Genomic DNA, 9261 nt, shown 5'->3' with positions numbered 1-9261 from the left:
GCAAGGAAGTGCTCAAAGACCAGTGAGGTCATGACAAAAGGACAAATGAGCCAGCTTGAAGTGGTTGCCTACTGCTTAAATACATGAAAATTTGAGCTTCAAAATATATATATAAGGATGCTAATGGATTATAATACATTGAATAAAATAGAATAAAATTTAGGAATTCATAGTGATATCCAAAAGAGAGAGAATTTTAGCTTTTTTTTTTTTTCAGAAGAATTGAGCTAGTGAGTGTAGAAGAAATGATAGAATTAGAAAATCATCATTTGGCAAACTTCCCATGTAATAACTAAGGATCATCGATGGATGCTAAAGCCTTTGGATAAAAGTTTGTTGGGAACATGATATTCTTATATATTATCCTGTATATTAGTTATTGATTGAAAAGGGGAAAATGTATCTTTATAATGGAGAGTTTGTGTGGCCACCACATTAATCAACGAAATAATCAAACTTAGCATCACATGGTTGAACTATGTGTCATGTGCCTCCTGATGGGACTCAATAAGAAGTACACAACATCACCTATGTAGTTTTCTTGTAAAAAATGTTTAACCTAAATCTAATCATAAGGAAACAAGTCAGATAAAACCAAAATGTGCAATTCTATAAGACACTGCCCTGGACTTTTTTTTTTTTTTAATATAAAAGTCAATGTCATGAAAAGACAAGGGGACTAAAAAGGCATAAATACCAAATGCAACTGGATCCTGGATCAGGGTGGGGAAAGTGAATCACCTATAATAGACATTGTGGACAACTAAAAAAAATATGGACTGTATATTAGATATTACTGAATTAATGTGATTTGCTTATGTGTGTTGGTAGTATTGTTGTTATATAGGAGAACGTCCTTATTCTTAGGAGATGCATACTGAAGTATTAAGTTGAAAATACAAAAATGACTAACTATTAGGAATTTCATAAGGTATTTCAAATTTCCAATTCTCAACCACACAAATTGAGAATTTCAATTCTCATCTCTTGCTCACTTGTCTCTCACACACACCCCTTAACTCTCCCCAACACTTTCTACTTTTCATACAATGGGACTTCTCTCGGATCATATCCTCCATCCTTTCTCCATTATGTTCCTTTTTAAATAGAGGATTAACTTTATTTTCAAATAACTAAAATTTCCCCTTGGTTTATAAAGGAACACTTTCGAAACTTTTTTTTTTTAAGATTGGCTGCATCGGGTGTTAGTTGTGGCACGCGAGATCTCTCATTGCAGCGCGTGGGCTCTTCGTTGTGGTGCAGGGGCTTCTCTCTAGCTGTGGCATGCGGATTTTCTCTCTCTAGTTGTGGTGCGCAGGCTCCAGGGCGCGTGGGTTCTGTAGTTTGCAGCACGTGGGCTCTAGTTGAGGCACGTGAGCCCCGTGGCATGTGGGATCTTAGTTCCCTGACCAGGGATGGAACCCGCATCTCCTGCATTGTAAGGCAGATTCTTTACCACTGGACCACCAGGGAAGTCCCCACTTTTGAAATTTAGATGCCTCCTTTCCCTTTCAAAAAGCCTGAATTTCAAGACAATCGTCTCACAAGGGACTCAAGAAAGTTCACTGTGAGATTCCAAACTGAGAGAAGATCCTTTTCTCTAGGTCGATTATGCCTTCCCAGAAGCAATGATTGCCACTCATTCAATGTGCAAGGAGCCACAGGGAAAATGGTTTACGAGGAAGTAAATATTCACTGGTTTCCTAAGCCAAAAACATTATCCTCATTAGGGTTGTCAAAGCATATTAGATCAGGAAATCTGAGTTCTAGTCACAACTTGTCTACTGATACTTTATGACTTTGGACTACTCCAATGATAAAAATAATAATAATAATAGCAGCAGCAACTACTGAGCTCCTGTTATGATGGCCAGTGAAGCTTTTATTTATTCATTCTTTGTACTCCTGTCCCAGCCTCCCAATTACTATACTGAATCCTCATCATTCACCTCTAGTCTCTGGCCCCAAGCTTTTTATGTGACAAAATACAAACTCTTATAGTTTAAACTGCTGTTGTGCTTTCTGGCATTTGCAGTTTCTTAACTGATACAAGTTGGTGTGGATGCAGGTAAGTTTGTAGATAGTGGTGGCAGAAAGTTGAGAAAGTTTATGTCTAACGGCTTCTATTTTTCTCTTTGAAGTAAGAGATAAAGTTATCTGCTTAGTTTGAAGGAGTAAATTATGGGAAGAACATCTGAGAATAGAATAATTTGACATACGCATTGTGGAGAATAAGAGAAAGAGATAACAAAGAAAACACTGAAAGAATCCTGAGCATTGTTACAGCAAGGTGGTGTTGAAGACAATGGATTTATAGGAGAATCAACCTGGTAATTACTTTATTTTACTCAGTCAGTGCATAGGACCAGATAGTGTATGCTTTGTAGGAAGGATTTGAGAGAAGGATAACAAGTTGAAGAGAAAGTAATGTATTATGGAATCTAGCCAGAATAGGGATGGATAGGATGAAGGGAGGAGGCTGATCATCTCACTCTCCTGTTAAATCCTTGCAATGGGCTTCCACTGCTTATAGAAAAACATCCCAAATCCTTAACATGCCTACATGGGAATGATCTGACCCATGACCATTTCCAGCCTCCTCTGGTGTCGCTCTTCCCTTTGCTCTCTACACTGAAGCCCTGCACAAAGTGGGCCAGAAGAAAGTAATCCAAGAGTATACTTTTCAATGAATTATTTCCCCTTTCCCATGTGCATCCCTGCTGCCTGGCTTTATAGTCAAATCTTTTTGGCTTCTGTAAGCTTATTTTTCATTAACCAGGCCCCTTTTCTCTGTTACTAGCAACAGAGCTAATTTTTCTTTTCTTTTCTTCTTCTTGAAGCTTAATTGGTCTCTCTGCCTCCATTCTCTCATCTCTCTAATTCATCAGCACATTCACAAATGCCTTGGTTATCTTCCTCTTACACAGAGCAAAGCATATTATTCTTCTACTCCAAAAGCTTATATAATAAAGTACAAGCTCCCTAGGTCATGCAAAATTCTCTAATATCTGGCCTCAGCTTACCTTTCCAGCCCCCTCTCTTCTACTCTTTGCCCTCAACACTTTATGTTGTAGTCAAACTGCCCTTTTCACAATTCCTTAAATATGTCATGTATGTTCATATTTTTGCTCACAATGTTTCTTCTACATTGAATACTCTTCTTTACTTTCCATTTTCACCTTTTAAAGTCCTATTTATCCCTTCAGGCCTAGCATGTATGGTGTTCAGTCCAATCTCCTGCTGAGAAACAACTGTTCCTTTTGTGCATTACATAGCATATTTTTTGTGCCTTATCATTAATATTTATTTTATTTTCCTTATATCTTGGTAAACTTTGTGGATGTCTGTCTCCCCATTAAACTGGATGGTCCATTAGGGTGGAGAATTTTGTCTTAGCTGTTGTAATGGGAGCTTAGCTCCTAGTCTATTGATAAGTAACTCCTTGTCTAGAGCAGTAAAGGATAGGACTGAAAGATAGGGTACTTTGGGACTAGAATAGGGAGACCCTGAAGACACTTATGAAGAAGAAAGGACATTAGTATATAATAGACATTTAATAAATGCTTTTTAATTGAAGGATTGTTAATAACCCACATAACTTCCTTTTCATTTGACAGATTCTAACAGGTTTTCCCATTTGCACAGAAAAGGAAAGTTTTCCTTTATTCTTTAGAATATCATTCATTTATTCAATTTTTCTTGAGTGTCTACTATGTTGAATAAGAGTGGTGAGAGTGAGCAACCTTGTCTTGTTCCTGATCTTAGAGGAAAAGCTTTCAGCCTTTGACCATTGAGTATGATGTTAACTGTGGGTTTGTCATATATGGCCTTTATTATGTTGAGGTATGTTCCTTCTATACCAAATTTGTTGAGGGTTTTTATCATGAAACAATGTTGTACTTTGTCAAGTGGTTTTTTAATCTCCTCCATCTATTGAGGAGATTATATGATTTTTATCTTTCATTTTATTAATGTGATTCACTGATTTGCACATGTTGAAGCATCTCTGCAGCCCAGGGATAAATCCCACTTGATCATGTTGTATGATGCTTTTAATGTGTTGCTGAATTTGGATTGCTACTATTTTGTTGAGAATTTCATCAGGGATTTTGGTCTATAGTTTTCTTTTCTTGTAGTGTCCTTATCTGGCTTTGGTATCAGGGTAATGCTGGCATCATAAAATGAGTTTGGGAGTGTTCCCTCCTAGTCAGTATTTTGGAAGAGTTTGAGAAGAGCTGGTATTAAGCCTTGTTTATATGTTTGGTAGAATTCACCAGTGAAGCCATCTGGTCCTGGGTATTCTGTATTGGGAGGTTTTTGATTACTGATTCAATCTCCTTACTACTAATTGTTCTGTTCAGATTTTCTGTTTCTTCATGATTCAGTCTTAGTAGGTTGTATGTTTCTAGGAATTTATCCATTTATTCTAGGTTATCTAATTCGTTGGCTTATAATTTTATGGTAGTCTCTTATGATCCTGTGTACATGTGTGGTATCAGTTGTAATGTCTCCTCTTTCATTTCTGATTGATTCTTCACTTTTTTTCTTAGTTTAGCCAATGATTTGTCCATTTTCTTTATCTTTTCAAAAAAAAAAACCCAGCTCTTACTCTTCTTGATCTTTTCTATTTTTTTATCATCTCTATTTCATTTATTTCCACTCTGATCTTTGTTGTTTCCTTCCTTCTGTTAACTTTAGGTTTAGATTGGTTTTTTTCTAGTTCCTTGAGGTGTAAAATTATGTTGCTTATTTGAGATATATTTTGTTAACGTACTCAATTATTACTATGAACTTCTTTCTCACAACTACTTTTGCAGTGTCTCATAGGTTTTGATGTGTTGTTTCCATTTTTATATATCAAGATTTTTAATTTCCCTTTTGATTCTTTTTTGACCCACTGGTTTTTTGGGAGTGTGTGTAGTTTCTGCCTGCTAGTAGATTTTCCAGCTTTCCTCTTGTTTTTAGTTTCATACCAATTGTGGTTGGAAAAGGTACTTGATATGACTTCAATCTTCTTAAATTTGATGAGACTTATTTTGTGGCCTTTCATATGATCTACCCTGGAGAATATTCTATGTGCACTTGAGAAGAATGTGTATTCTGCCGCTGTTCAATAAGAATGTCCAGTATATGTCTGTTAGGTCCATTTGTTAAAGTATGGTTCAAGTCCAACGTTTCATTGTTTATTTTCTTACTGGATGATCTATCCATATTGAAGTCCCCTATTATTGTTGTATTGTTATCTATTTCTCCCTTCAGATGTGTTAGTATTTGCTTAATATATCTAGCAATATATGTGCACCAATGTAAGATGTGTCTGTATATATATTTTTGTTGGGGTATAGTTGCTTTAAAATGTTGTGTTAATTTCTGCTGTACAACGAAGTGAATCAGTGATATGTATACATATATCCCCTCCCCCTTGGACCTGCCTCCCACCACCCCCCATCCCACCCATCTAGGTCACCACAGAGCACTGAACTGAGCTCCCTGCACTGTACAGCAGGTTCCCACTAGCTATCTGTTTTACACATCGTAGTGCATACTTGTCAATCCCAATCTCCCAATTCATCACACCCCCCCATGTCCACACATCTGTTCTCTACGTCTGCATCTCTATTCCTGCCCTGCAAATAGGTTAGATGTGTATATATATTTATGATTGTTACATCTTCTTGATGAACTGACCCTTTTATCATTATACAATGATCTTCTTTGTCTCTTATTACCATTTTTGGCTTAAAGTCTATTTTGTCTGATATAAGTATAGCTACTCTCACCTTTTTTTGGTTTCCACTTACCTGGAGTATCTTTTTGCATCCCTCTACTTCGAGCCCATGTCTGTCCTTAAAGCTTAAGTGAGTCTCTTGTAGGCAGCATATATTCGGGTCTTGGGGGTTTTTTAGCATCCAGCCACTCTGTGCTTTTTTTTAAATTTTTATTTATTTAGCTGCACCAGGCCTTCATTGTGGCACATGGGACCTTTGTTGCAGCATGCGGAATCTTTAGTTGAGGCATGTAAACTCTTAGTTGCAGCGTGTGGGATCCAGCTCCCTGACCAGGGATCGAACCTGGGCCCCCTGCATCGGGAGCATGGAGTCTTAGCCAGTGGACCACCAGGGACGTCCCTGCTCTGTGCTTTTTGATTGGTGAGTTCAATCCATTTACTTTTAGAGTAATTATTGATATTTAAGGACTCACTCATGCTGTCTTATTAATTGCTTTCTCACTATTTTGTTTCTTGGTTTTTGTTTTTTGGTTTTTTTCAAAGGATGTTACAGCCATCCAACCACTAAAGCCGCCCGTATGCCCCTACAGTGAGCCCTGAGGGAACTCAGGATGGAGATAAATGGACTGAGAATTATGTTTTACAGGGCAGACTTGCTAAGGACTCAAGCCCAGGACACAGCCTCTCAGATAGCTCTGAGAGACTGCTCCTAAGAGGTAAGGGAGGCGCCAGGATATATAGGAGTTTTTGCAACAAAAACCAGGCAGTAGGAACATCAAAAGATTACTGTCAGTTAAAGAAAACCAGACATCTCAAGTTAAGGAATTTTGTGCTTTTCTATGTATGGGAAGATGCAAGAGTCTGAACTCACTGAAATCATTCCTTTGATATGCACCTCAGCTATCTGTTGCCAGTATCCTGTATTTTCTCATCCTGAGTCCCCTCTGGGGTGCACTGTTGAGAGTGGCTGCAGCCTATTTGTCTCCATCCTGAGTCCCCTCAGGCCTTACCTTCTGGGCGGCTGCAGTGGCTGCATGGCCACAACATACCCTGTTTACTGATAAAGCAGCAACATTTTTCATTCACAGCCCCACGAACATAGTGTTGTACCAGGGAGGTGAGATGCTAAGGACAAAGCATGTGTTGCCAGTGCTGCTCCAGGTCTTTGCTCAAAACCTGTTAACCCCCAGCTTTAGCTGGAGTGAACATAAATCTTTAGTTTTTGTTTTTGTTTTTGTTTTTTTTTTGCAGTACGCGGGCCTCTCACTGCTGCGGCCTCTCCCGTTGCGGGAGCACAGGCTCCGGACACACAGGCTCAGCGGCCATGGCTCACGGGCCCAGCCGCTCCGTGGCATGTGGGATCTTCGCGGACGGGGGCACGAACCGCGTCCCCTGCATCGGCAGGCGGACTCTCAACCACTGCGCCACCAGGGAAGCCCAAATCTTTAGTTTAAAGGGTCCAGAGATAAGAGAGGACGCTACAAACAAACAAACAAACAGAAAAACAGATGGAACTGTTGCAGGAAAGAGCAGGGTGTGAGAGGATGTTCACATCCCAGGTCTCAGGCGAGTCCCTGGGAAGGCCACGGAGTGTGGGTTCTTGGCTTCAGGCAGGAAAGAATTCAAGAGCCAGCCACAGTAAAGTGAAAGCGGGTTTATTCAGAGAGATACACATTCCATAGACAGAATGAGGTCCATCTCAGAAAATGAGAGCAGCCCTGGGAGAAACACACTCCACAGACAGAGTGTGGACCATCTCAGAAGGCGAGAGTCCACTTTCTGACTATTTTGTATTTCCTCTTTTTTTTTTTTTTTTCTCCCTACCTTTGTGAATTGGTGATTTTCCATGACGGTATGTCTAATTCTCCTCTCTCTATCTTGTATGAATTTACTATAGGTTTTTCCCTTTTGTTTACTATGAGGCTTACCCAAACATCCTATAGATAAAACAGCCCATTTTTACCTGATAGCAACTTAACTTTGACTGCATAGAGAAACTCCACTCTTTTACTTCCCCCCTTTTATGATTTTGATGTCACAATTTACCTCTTTTTATATCGTGTATTTGTTAAGTTACAGTGGCTATAGTTATTTTTAATACCTGTGTTTAACATTTATACTATAGTTAAATGGTTAACACACCCTCATATTACAGAATTAGTCTTCTAAATCTGACTGTATATTTATCCACCAGTATGCTATGTATTTTTGTATATTTTCATGTTACTAATTAAAATCTTTTCATTTCTGCTTGAAGAACTCCTTTCAGCATTTCTTGCAAGGCAGGTCTAATGATGATAAATTCTCTCAGCATTTTTTTGTCTGGAAAAGTTATTTTTCTCTTTCATGTCTGAAGGATATCTTTGCTGGATAAAGTAGTCCTGGCTGCCATTTTTTCTTTTAAAACTTTGAATATATCACTCCACTTTCTCCTGGCCTATAGGGTTTCTGCTGAGAAATTCACTGATAGCCTAATGGGGGTTCCTTTGGAGGTTACAATAATTTTTTCTCTTGCTGTTTTTAGGATTCTACTTGTCTTTGGTTTTGGACAGTTTCTTTATAATGTGCCTTGGAGAAGGTCTTTTTGCATTGAGATAATGGAGTAATCTATTCGCTTTGTGAACTTGTATGTCTAAGTCTCTTCCCAGGTTTGGGAAATTCTCAGCTATTTTTTCTTTAAATAGACTTTCTGCCCCTTTCTCCCCTCTTCTCCAACTGGAACTTCAATTATTCTAATATTTGTACATTTAGTGATGTCCCATAGAGTACGCAGGCTTTCTTCTCTCTTTTTCATTCTGAGAACCATACAACACTATTTTAGAACTAAAAAAATCAGAAAGCACAGAGATAGCTCTATTGAATGTAATTTCAAACTCCAAACCCATTCTAATTTAAATTCCTTCTATCCTCTAACCTATGTGGAGTAGGGGGCCAAAATTAGCTTATCTTCTTTCCTGGCTCCATCTCCCCAATTTGCTAGTCACTGTTTCTAATATCTGGAGGGTAGGAGGGTAGGTATTGGGCAAGTGGGGTACAGTTTTTGTGGCAGGTACAGTTGTAATCCACCAGCAGTGCCCTCTAGGTGGCAGTAGTCAATTGCTGACTCTATGGGGTACCTCTGTGGGTTCCTCATGAATACCATGGTCGGCTGGTCTGCCTTTTTTCTGTCTGGCTCCTGGATTTCTGGGATCCACCCTCTGTATCTGCTCCTCAGGCAGCGCGCCTGGTTAAGATTATTTCCACAGGGTCCTTATCAAGCCTCAAAAACATGCACCTTTACCCTGGCCTGGGAGGAAGGACAGCCCAGTCTCAAAGTAGCCACATGTGTGTTCAGCCACCAGATGGGGCAGTTCCAGCCACAGCATCTCACTTTTAGAATAGTCATTGGTAAGACCCTCATGTTCCTAGAGACATGCGTAAAGCTCTCCAAGTAGCACCCAGGAGAAACCTCTCCTTAACTTGAGAAGAGGAGGTACTATCATATTCTGTACCTTTTAATAGTAGTAGTAGTAGCAGCAGCAGCAGCAGCAGCA

Source organism: Physeter macrocephalus, chromosome 4 (assembly GCF_002837175.3).
Source record: "Physeter macrocephalus isolate SW-GA chromosome 4, ASM283717v5, whole genome shotgun sequence".
NCBI lineage: Eukaryota > Metazoa > Chordata > Mammalia > Artiodactyla > Physeteridae > Physeter > Physeter macrocephalus.
Note: the sequence above shows the minus strand (reverse complement) of the source record.